This window comes from Silene latifolia, chromosome 3, assembly GCF_048544455.1.
Source record: "Silene latifolia isolate original U9 population chromosome 3, ASM4854445v1, whole genome shotgun sequence".
Lineage (NCBI taxonomy): Eukaryota > Viridiplantae > Streptophyta > Magnoliopsida > Caryophyllales > Caryophyllaceae > Silene > Silene latifolia.
In genome coordinates this window covers 19,847,794-19,860,987 of record NC_133528.1, presented here as the reverse complement: position 1 = coordinate 19,860,987, position 13,194 = coordinate 19,847,794, and positions in this window count along the sequence as shown.

Sequence of the window (13,194 nt, the reverse complement as noted above, 5' to 3'; positions counted from 1 at the left end):
TTGCAAAGTGTTTTACATTGAATTCTCTTAAAAGTCTTGGCAATAAATGATGTCTAAGGCTCCTTATTTATAGTGAGAAATGATCTAAGGAGGGTACCTTAGATAATATAACTCATTAATAAATTAAGTAGCCTAGATTGATTGTAAGTATTAGGTGTTTCTTAAGTACACAAAAAACAGATTGCTTTAGTTCTTTTTAGGTTTTAAAACCCTAACACACTCGACAAGTGACAACTTGCCTCTAATGGTAAAAATGCATTACTTCAACTTTCCATTTATGTAAAAGTAAGATGCACAATTAAAGAGGAGTTAAATTGTTCAATTTGAGCTCCTTTCATTTCTGAAATTATTTCAAAACTTTATTTTTCAAATTTCAAACCTTTTAGAATATTGTTTTTGAAAAGATATTGAACATTATGAATTTTACGAAAATTCTCCATATGGTAGTACCTATAACACCTCTATATACCAAAATGTCTTATCAAAGACCACCTTAGCATATAAGAGCACTACCATCTCGTTTACCCGAGGTAGTACGCATCATAGAAACCATAATGAAACAACTTTTATTAAAACAACTTAAAGAAAAAGGTTACAAGTCTTAAAACTCCAAAACGGTATAACCAAAGTCATGAAACTAAACTCAGCTACAGCTAAACAACGCAACAAGTGATCGATGACTCCGCCCATCCATATCCCACGGACTATCTCAACATCCATCACGTTCTAAGTCAATTGCCCACCATCCCCGAATAGATCACCACAGTTTTGAAAACATAAAACGAGGTCAGTCAACTATATAACAAAATTAAGCATACGTAACGGAAACAATTACAAACAACACAATCAACCAATACTCCAACACCAACAATCACCAATAACTGACTACACACTAAAATGTGTAGCCCTTCCAGGTTACCTATCGCAACAGGTAACCCACACCGCCAGTGGGGACCGCAGTCATACCACCTAAGCCCCGCTCATCGCAACGAGCGAACCCAGCCCCTTAATATGCACATCCCCTTTGTGACGGGAGTCAGAAGGGGCGAACGTGGGGTTAGAACCATCTCCTGACATGGTCCCACAACAACAACCAACCAACAGTATAATCCAAATCAACCTCCATCAAACTCAATAAAAAAGGTAACATGCCAACAATTTATCACAAACAACTTAACCAATTACACAGCCAACTGAGTAGGGGAAACCCTACCTTATTGCGATCCAAGCAAATCACATCAATCAAGTCAGAAAGGCTCCTCTACGAACTCGTCACCTATAACCATATCATACAATCAAAATCTACCCTAAACTCCTTATTCATCCGATTAGGGTTTACCAACTATAAATGACAACAATAAAAGTACGATACTTACCGATGAAATCGACGCGAACAAGGGATGTAACTCTCAAATTGAACGAATCTAGCCTTGGAAGTGATTAAGATGATTGGAGAAGGTTGTACGTAGTTTAGGTTTAAGAGAAATGATTAAGAAAAGATTAAGGAACTGTTACACGACTTTATATTCTCCAATCATTTTAATCAATACCAGGGAATTTCACCCGTAAAACCGGTTACTCGGTCGAGTACCGAGTACTTCCTACTCGAACGAGTACCAACACACTCGGTCGAGTACTGAAACTCCAAAATCCAACCTCGGCACACCCGACAGCCTACTCGGCCGAGTAAGCTCTACTCGACCAAGTATCCCATGGTCAGAAAGACGTGGTATTACAGTCTTCCCTCCTTAAAAACGAACTTCGTCACCGAAGTTCACACCTATGTCTGACGCAAACGCAAAAACCACCCGACACAACACCAACGTACCGAACACTAGACAAAACAATTGACAAAACAACACCAACGTATAAACTATAAGGTTATTATATTTACATGTCTAAAACCGCCAATTTACCGTGACATGATTATGACGGTCGTGAACCATTATGTTATTACCATGTTCAAACCGTTTAGAAAACAACTGACGACTTTAAAATAGTTTAAAATAGCAACGATTGAAAGTTATGAAGACAACAGTTTAAAGAATTAAAGCAACCACTTGAAGAAGTTTCGCAAGTTTTGCAAGTTCTTTTGCTGCGATGTTATCTACCCCTCAAAAAGGAACTTCGTCTCTGAAGTTCACTCCTAGTTAAAAGTAAGGTATATGTTTAAACACAACAATTACGGAAGCAATTATCACTTTTGTAACTATTACGAGCATGCACGCGACAGAAGTAAAGTAATCGTACTTGTATAAAGCGGAGATAAAAGAATAAGTTGAAGTCACAATTGCTAGAGAAGGCATTTACAACGCACAACACCAACTAGTACCATATGATTATCATGCTTCCATCCCCACCAACTCACATATCACTTCCGTCTCAATTCCAAACCAAACCATTGTATCATCACCAAATTCATAGCACAATTACCATACCATACACACATCAATACAAGAATCTTTTGAAAACTTGTATACCAAAATTTAACAACTCATTCAACCAAGCCACGACTAAGACTGAAGACACTGACTCAAACCCAGGATACTCGGTCGAGTACCAGCAAGAACTCGGCCGGGTACTTGGTACTCGGTCGAGTTTCTGAGGGCAGAACTCGAGTTTTCCGAAAATACCAATCATGAAGTTGTAAATGTTCACCCGCAAAGCGAGTTTCAACTATCCATCAATACAAAGAAATAAGTCTCAACTACCAAAACGACATGGTAAAGCAAAGTTTGGCCTTATGGTCCGATTACAGTCATCCCAAATAAACCCAAATGTTAAAGAGTGACAAGAAATACACCATAAACATCCAATAATCAAACTACATAAAAGAAACGGAGCTCAAGGGTCGCTATCCACATCCTCATCCATGTCCTCTACTCCGCCCGTGCCTGAAGTCCTCACACCATGATATGCTCCAGCTGCGTAGTCACCGCCAACCCATCTCCCTGCATCATCCAGTTGACTACCTTAGTTGGCTTCCTACGATCCTGCGAGGCAACCATACTCACGGTCCTCTGGAGATCTCCAAGTAGTACGGTCCACCCTGTAGCTGTGGAATACCCCGCTATCGTCTCCTACTCCACTCCACCATGCTGGCTGAGCAAGACCGGTCCCTACATTCTGCAGATGTGACATCTTATGTAGGTTCCTCAATACCAAGATGGTCGATATCCTCTCTGTATGCCATTAACCTGCATCCTAGGATCGTGGACCGTAGGATAGGATAGGTACAGATATGGGTAGAAGCTCGGTGGGGTGTAAGGGGTCTCGGTCTACACCTCTCTAGTCATCCTCCCTCCATGGTGCTCTCGAGGGGTCGGAACAGTCTTATCCTTACCAGAAGTTGTGATCGGCTCGGGTAAGTCTAGAAGAATCTCAGAGGAGATGAGATAAAACTGGGGCTCGGGCTGGGGTTCTCCATTCCAGGATCATACTAAGATAAGTGATCGATCACCGGTAGGTTCTCAACGTCAGGCAAAACCATTCACCTAGTTCCCTTTACCATCCAAGCCAAGGACCCATCATCTAACCTCCTCAGCCACTTCATATGGTGCACGTACGCCTCATCTATGGTAGGAGTAGTCTTAAACATAGTAGAAGTAGACTCAGCCGGTGCCTCAAAGTCGGTCAAATGTTAAGCTAAGCGGGTCACTATGGTCCCATAGCTAAGATAACGGTTCTTGGAGCGAACCATCAATGTTAACCTATCACACACCAGACCTGGAGTGCTATATTAGAAGTGCTTCTCCCGAAGGGGGTTGAGGTAGGACATTAAGAGCATCAGGCCATCACCTCATGAGAGTTTAACTTACTCGCGTCATTTCGACCATAGAGCAAACAAGTTAGCATTCGTAAGAAGATACGAAGGGATGCGTGGTGGACATCATTGATTAACATGGCACTAGAGGATGGGGCGGTCAGGCTGGTAAGGTAAGGAAGATAGTGAGGTGCCCCGCCCTCCGTCGCCACATCACTAATATACCCCTCTTTCTCACTCTCTAACCCTAGGTGCTCAGCAAACTCGTCTAAGGTCAAGGCATGGTCGATGTTCAAAAGACGGAAACTAACAGTCTTCCCACACACATCATACTTAAAGGAACTCATAAACTCCAAGGTGAGGAAAGGGTAGGACTTCTTTCGGAGGTGATGCAACCCTTGTATTCCCAAAATCTCGAATATATGCATTATATCCGATTTTATCCCCAAGTCCTTTAGAACCGTCGGGTCTACACACCTAGTTGGTGTCATAGTACGACCCATCAAGTCTATAAAAGCAGCCCGTTGTTCAAAGTCAGCGAAAATTACCGTCGGATAACGGAAGGAACAAGTGGCTTTGCACTAGACTACCCTTGCTCGATCACGGTGTTGGCACGCGTTCTCTTCTTAGGAGGTGCTCTTGGCTTCGGCATGCTGCAAGAATATAACAATTCAAGAGGAATCTTTCTGGATTTCAAACTATATCGAGAGAAATTTTCATTTTGTTCACTTTTAAGATGAAGTTTAAGACATATTTTTCTATCAAAAGGCGTAAGATTTACACTTTGTAGAGTTTTACTAGTATCAATTGAACTCTTCTTAGCATCCTATCAAGAATCTAAGTGACCAAAATCGAAATTTGGGGCAAAACCCTAGAAATTTTCGGTATTAAAAAACAGAAATGTTGGGCATAGAAACCGTCTTTTGCATACATAAATCGATTAATGGGAGTAACTACCACCAAATTAGCAACATAAAAGCATGAGTCTTTGAATAAAAAGTGTAGAAATTTTCAGATTTGGGGTACGTGAATGTAGATATGGTAGATCATCATGCAAGTAGATTGAAGAAGGAAAACAGCCGGAAAAGGCACAAGACTAAAGTAAAAATTAAAGGTAAAAAAACTTAAAGTAGAAACTGATAAGTTATTGGTGACGTGTATCGTTTTATAAGGAGATAAAGACAAAAAAAATGTATTTTGTGTCACATGTCAATGGTTTAAAGTTTGGAGAACAGGTTTTGGTTAACTATTTTGTTCATATTAGGGTAATTTATTTCACCTTCTCATATTTATTTTCGTAGTTCAAACTATTTATGATTCAAACACAATACGTAATTATCGTCTTGTACTACTATATCATAATTTGTGCAAACATTTGTTGTACATTTAGTTTCAATTAAACATTAGTGTTCACTTTTGAGTATTAAGAAGAACGTCTAAATTTTAGAAAGAAAACGTATACCTACCCCGTGCATTGCACGGGTAACCAAACTAGTTTTTATATTACTCCCTCATATTCACTATATTCTTCCCCTTTACTTTTTACCCAAGAAATAAGGAAGTGAATTTGGACCACACAAAATACACTACTCCACTTGCCATTGAATTTGGACCACACAAATCAACCCAAAAAAGGAAATAGGGAAGAAAACCCGAATAATCGAATAAGGAAATAGGGGAAAAAACCCTGAATAAGAGGGAGTATATACTTTCGTAACTCCTACTACACATTAAACACCTTGATAATAGTAACTATGCTTTGTATTATCTTTAACAACAATTCTTATATAAAACCGTTTTACATAAACATTATTATAAAACCAATTGATTATTTACTTAAATAAAAATCCCATTAAATTAATTTTCACCAATCACCATTTTTCTTAATAAGGGCATCAAGGTCTTTCGTTGTACAGTTTTACAATATGATATTGTAAAACCGTTTTACAATGGATATTGTAAAACCGTCGATTTAAAGTTTAAAGAAGAGTGTTTTTTTGTTATCACAATTTGACTCGGTAGGAGTTTGAATATGTTAAGAGTATTGATGACTATTTAAAACTCTTATTCATACTCAAAAGTTGAATTGTTGAATATTACAAATTCGCATGTATATCGCACGGGCATTAAATCAATATAAATATTTATTTGAGGCTTTTTTCGAGCGACGTGGTAGTCTCCAACTTTTTTAAAATACTTAATTAAATTTTAAAATTAATTACTTACAATTTTTCTATTAGAATTCGGAAATAATTAATCATTTACAATTTTCCTATTAGAATTAGAAAATTATTTTTTTAAAATTTGTGCACTTATTATTTTAAAATTACTTTTTCCAACTTTTATATTAGAATTAGAAGATTATTTCTTAATATTCGTGTTTATTTATATATATGAAAAATTCGATATACTATAGAAAAAAAGTTAGATATATTCATAATCTCCAATTTTATACGCATTATTCAATATGATAATTCACAACATAAAACGTCTGTAAGCTCAATTTTTTTTAAACACTTCAAATAAAGTTAAAAATTAACATAAAGAATAATATAGAAATAATGTTTAATAAAAATTAACTTATATATAAAATAATATAGAAATAGAGTTTAATACTGTAATTATCTAAACATCATATTTTAAATATTATATTAATAACTTAATAATAATTTCAAGTCTTTGTAATTAATCCAAGTGACTTAATTTTGTTTATTACTAACTACTTTCGAGAATGCAAATGAATTCCATAGAAATTCTATCGTTCTAAAAAAATTGTTAAATGACCGGATTGCTTCCTATGACAAGCTGAAATTGATCATTATACGATCCATTCATTGTATATTTTATGATTATGAGAGCAAGCATTCCCATTATATTTCATCATAAAACTTTATCGACCCTCGCTGAAATTTTACTATAATTGCGTATTTGTCTATATCATTCTAACATCTAGATTTACACAAATTTCTTGGGATGTCCAACCTCTACTACACATGTAGTAATATACTTTGTATTACACAACAGTCTTTCTAAGGAAGTTTGCTTAAAAGTACATGATAAGTTAGCTTAGAAAAAAAAAAGTTTTGACATTCCTCACGTCCCATCATTTATTTATCCTTTTAATTTCTATGAGGAATATATTAATCAAATGTAAAAAAAAATGATTGGTACGAAGACCGGCCACGCAAACGAGCTAGCAATCGGGTTAGGTTCGGGTCGGGACAATTCAGGTTTTCAAGAATTTGGTTCGAAATGGGTCGGGTTGGGTAAGTGGTGGAGTTAGGGGGGCTAGCAGGGGCGAGGGCGGTCAGAAATTTCATTGTTTTAGTTAGAATTTTCCAACTTTTTTCGAGTTTACCTTAAACCATTACCCGTTCGGCCCCTACTGAGAATTTCTGCCCCCGTTGGGGTTAATATCTGGCTCCGCCACTGGGTTGGGTTGTTTCAGGTTAAAGTCATTTTCAGATAGGTTATTATCACACTTTTTAGGGATAACAGTTAGTTCCAACAATAAACGTTATAACCTCCGTTTTTTCCTCATATTCATTAGTCACCATGCTCATATTGACCTAATAATAAAAATTAAGTTATTTTACTAAATATTTTATTACTAAATGATTAATATGTAGATAAAAAAATTATTTGAAAGAAGGAGTGCACGCACATAAAAAAAATATTTGGCAAGGGATCGGTGTCGCTAATGGAAATAGAATGATTTTCAACTCCAAAATAAAATTCACACACAGATAACATAGCGATACGTAATATATATAAAAAGAAAACATAATCAATAAAAAAAATTCTGTTAAACCAATATTATTTATTAGTAAGATTTGCACAAATAGTTACACAATAACACAAGTAAAGTACTATGTATCTTATCAGTAGTATAGTATCATAAGCCATATCATATATCTCATATTAGTTCATCTTTGACTCTTCTACGTAATAAAGACATGAAAGAAGTAAAAAATAACGTAAATAGATACAGAATATAATGCAAAAGTAAGACAAATATAGGTTAATCATATAGTATGAAAAAGAATAAATAAAAGTAAGACAAATATAGGTTAAATCATATAGTATGAAAAAGAATAAATAAAAGTAATACAAATATAGGTTAATCATCATCATTCTCATCTTTTCGCATACTCCACATTAATTAGGTATAATTATTATTTTATTACCCTGCAAAAACCAAATGAGGTCTTTACCTCAAGTTGTTGCCTATTATTACTGTGAATTGATTTCTTCTAATTTGACAAAATTTCATTAGGTTTCGATTCAAATTGGGCCTTCATGACCACTTGGACGGATTTTTCTCTCCCCGTTTGTGGATAAATGTTTTCTTAATTACATTTCTTTATATGTTGACATGCGTTTATGTGTTCTAACTGTAAAGCAAATTGGATTTTTTTTTTCGGTTTGATCAAATAGACAACCATCTTAAAAATATTATCAAACGACATTTTCAAGGAAATTTTAACATAAATAATTTCAAGTTTACACTACCTTCTCATAAATATTCCAAGTTTTAACAACCCACGCGATTTCACGGGACATAAGGTCAACTTGAATGACAAGTAATACACTCAAAAGGGGCCTCTAAATGATCTTAGACAATCCAACCAATACACACCAAAAGAGCAGACGACTACATTCATTTTGCGTCATGGGGAATCAGGAATGGCGTAATAGATTGGGTTAATAGGTGTTTGAGGTCAGGTTTTAAAAGTGTTGGCAATAGACCAAGAAAAGCAAAGAAAATGAATAGAAGAAAGTCACTACGGGTCCAAGGGGTTTAACACTGAGTTAACCAAAACCACCAAAATATTAAGAAGTAAAGATCAGAGTAAATCAAGACGAGTTGAAGTAATTAAGGTTTTAAAAGAGTCTAACATGAAGGTCAAATATATTAAAGGAGTAGAAATTAAGCGGGAGCTGACAAAACGAGGGACATACCCACACAATGTAGCAATGATGCTCTTAGAATGATGGTGACACATGTTAAAGAAGGCGAAACAGGCAAATCTCGAGAGGAGAGACTAACGTTATGCGGGAGTATACCCCCACCAAGCAAGCTACAAGAAAAGAAAATTACGATGCTTGGTACATGTGGAACATAACAATTTAAGGGTGGCCATGAAAAGAAGGGAAATGTGAGGGTAAGAGCACTCTTTAGAATAAGAGAAGCCTAAGGAGAAACTTTTAAAATAGCACAGAGAGTTGAAATAATAGTCACAATAAGGTTAAAAAGAAATTGAGTAACAAGAATATTTTGATGATGAAAAAAGAGCACATTAAACTCATTGTCAAAAATGTTTCAAGAGACATTGACAATAATAAAGATATGAACACATGGTTGAGGTGGGGAGGATAGGTCCAAAAAGAAGGGATCTAAGAGACTTAAGGGTATAATGGATAACTGCATCTATATTAATTGTTTATCATACTTTAAATTCAAAGATCAAAAGAGAGGAGGCCTGTACCTGTTGTATGTAACACATGCAATGTTAAACGAATTAAAATACAAATGGATTGTCATATTTTGTTTTGTTTTACCAATTAAACCTCTCCAAACTACTATCTAAGGGAAAAAATGTGTTTTCCAATAAGTGTCGATTAGTTTAGCATTAACTACTATCTAAGCAATTTTTATTGTTAATCAAATATGTTAGCATTAAAATTGATTTATAGTTCCCTTTACACAATAGAGGCTAAAACATCTTTACACATTTTACATTTATTTAGACAATTATTTTAAAATCTGTGCAACGCACGGACATCACACTAATTAATAGTAAATAAGGAGATACCTCGAAAGTCCATAATCAATGGACTCGTGACATTCAAATTTCAACGAGCAGCAAATTTACAACTTTAGAAGTACAACCAAAAAAAAACTTCAAGCACCCTCACAAGATACCAAAAATTTGATAATGGATTGGAGGGCAATTACATGTTACTACGCTATCCACCACAACCACCACCACAACCGCCCCCACAACCACCACCACCACAACTGCCCCCACAACCGCCACCACCACCGCAACCGCCACCACAACTATGACCACCCTCACCTGTTATAAGGACCATGTATCCATCAGCAGCTACACCTGCGTTGCGTGTAGCTTCACCGCCTTCCAATTCATATTGTTGTTCCTGGTTGCTACAACATGCGCGTTGACATCCCAAAAGGATTTGAATTAAGAGAAATCCACCGATTACCATGATCATAATCCCAAAGGCCTCCATGTCAATAGTCAAAAATATATTTATATCATTGCTAGCTATATGTATATATAAAGGCAGAGCTCGTAGTCGTTGTACGTACGCAAAGGTTTTTTGAAAGAAATTGTAGTACGTATACGGTATACTATGACAGTTCTACGAATTTAGATCTTTTCATGCTAATTTGAACATGTCAGAATATATGATTAAAGCAAGACGTGAGGACAATACTATGAAACTAGCAACAAGTGCATAAGACCAATTAATCATATCCTTCAACGGAGGTTTATTATCTATGTATTCTCTTTGTCTCGATTATTTATTTAACTTTTTTTTTAATGTTCGTGAGAGTTATTTTAGTTAGACGTAAACAAATGGTTAGAACTTAGAATGGAGGGTTATATCAATAAATTCATAGAAATTAAAGTTTGGAATGAACCCTTGCTGACTTTGTCGCCCGACTAGCTAACATCGACTGTTGGTCCTAATAGGAATATTTATAATAGTTGGGCCTCAACCATTATAAATATTCCTATTATAATGTCGAATGTCGAGCCGTAACACCTGGGCTCAGTACACCTAACTCGATGGCATACATTATGTATCGGTCGAAAGTTAGTGTCAAAACTATTGCGATTTGATGCTTGGTGATGCCCTGGTTTGGTTATAGTTTGATGCAGGCCGGCGAAACATATTTTGTGTCACTTCTCTCATCGTTAATTGGTTTTACAATAATAATGAACCTTATTGTATTTTTGGACATGGTCGATTACTAGACTCTCCTTGACGACATAGTTTGATAGTATTATATTATTATGGAGACTAAAAGAACATCACGTCAGAAAATTTTGCATGATTTTTTTTAGAGTATGACGCCAGAGAATTGTTCTCGGCCTCGAAATTAGAGGTAAGTAAAAAGAGAGAATTTCTTATAAAACCGTAAAAGCTTAAACAAAATACTTGATGCCTTTCTAATCACCCAAACATGGTTGGTGCAAGTTATTTTAGGAATTTTTTGCTTAAATAATGAGGCTGAAACCCAAACTTATTAAAAAAAATAAGGCTAGTTTCAAACTAATTATAAGATATGAGTCTTCATCACCATATATGAATTAGATATCGGGATTGGGGAGTTATGGATTACCCCATGTTTCTTGCCCGAACAAGGTTCGATTGTCCATATATAACCCCCATTACGAGTTTAGAAATCGACGATTTTTTATTCAGAACTACCTTTTTTTTGTTCCTTTTTTTAAAGAATGTAGAAGTTAGAAACGTAAATAGTTTAGGGGCACAAATAAGATTATGGGGCGTTAGGTAAACAGTAGATTGATGAATTTTCATCATATTCAAGGCTTTTAGCATGTTTAACTCATCAATCTACTAATTTATGTGTTTGGTAAATGACATATTGAAACAGTAGATTAAGCTCCAATCTACTGTTTTCCAATATGCTGCTTTCCCCAACATATTCACTTTACTAGATTGTAAAAAATGAATATATCAATTATTTACACATGGATACAACAAGCTATTAACCTAAACCCGCTAATTACGTACCAAACAGTTTTACTAAATTAATCTGCTAAATGAAATATACTAGTCAAACATGTCAATCAAATCTGTCATTTATAATCTGCTTGACCAATCTGTTTCTGCTAATAATAATCTGCTGAGTACCAAACAGGGCCTATACATCCAGATGTATATGAGTATGGTATATCCAATACAAATCTAATTGAGCTTATATGCAATCTTTTTGAGCTTTTAAAATTTTTGAGTTACATTTTCATTTTTAAGGTGTTAAAATTAAAATCTAATTGAGCTTATATGTACTATTTTTGAATTTCATTATAATATTTTGAGTTTGGAATTTATATAAAGACGCTCAGGTTCCTTTCAATAAAGCTCGTAAAATATGCATATAAGTTTAAATCCTTTATTATAAAACTCCAATTCTATGCTATCATTTGTATACAACTGGTTGTATAGTCTACTAAATGAGAGACATAAATGAGAAAGTCTCCTTTCCCTTTTATGTTATTCTACATTTTGAAAGAAAAAAAAAATCACGCCTTTCTTCAATTTGCGTAAATATCATGATTCGAATACCACAAATAGGATCCTACAACCTATTATACAGTAGCATTGTACAATAGGCTCATATATTATATATTAAACTATCTAAGCCCAATAAAAATAAAAAAAGGGTAATGCTAAATCCAACACATGATTTTACTCTTTCCAACACATTTATCCGCCTTATTCCGACTCTACCCCTCTCACTTTTCACACCAAATTAAGAGATGGATACCAAAAAGGAAAAAAATGCACGAACTCCTTTCACCTCCTTCATGTCATGAACCCGTCCCCCACCAATCCGGCCCTCCCCAGCGTCGGCCACAAGTTTCCGACGACCCCACCGCCGGTCACATACTAGCACCTCCATCGCCCCATTACACGTCCAAACAACAATCTTCGTCTGACTTCACGAACGGAATCCCACCATGCTGGAATCCCACTGCGCCAACAACCACCATGCTTGAAACTCATCACTCCGACTTCATGACCCGACCACTTCTCCTCGGACCACCCTACTCCGGCGGACGAATACTAACAACCACCCTTTCTAAAACCCTAATTGTAAAAACTCAATATCTAAACCTAATTGCAAAACCCCTTTCTGAAAAATTAATTCAATCCATTTAAATTGAAATAATTATTGATAAGACGGAGAATTTACATGTGATGTGTACGAATTAAGATCCAATTGTTGATTTATTAACAATTGATTGAGTTCTGCGAGAGTAAGAGGAGAGATTTTTTTTTTTTTTTTTTTTAAGATGGAGGGTAGTTCTGGAATAATAAGGGTAAAGTGTGTGGGATATAGTAAACTCATGTGCGGGATTGAGCAATTACGTAAAAAAATTCTACGCGTCTCCTTTTTCCCTAATTCTGATTTCTCTTCAGTCGACAAACCCTCTTGTTTCCCTTCTCTAAAGTTCTGTGAAACGACAGTCGACAAATCTCCCTTCTTCATAATTCTGATTTTAAAATGGTGCAAGGGAAGCAATTGACATTATCATCAAGAAAGAAAAACGCATCTAACAATATTTCGGTGAATCCAATTTACATCATCATCAAGAAGGAAATATGCATCTAACAATAGTTTGAGGTAAATTTCTACACCAATCATACAT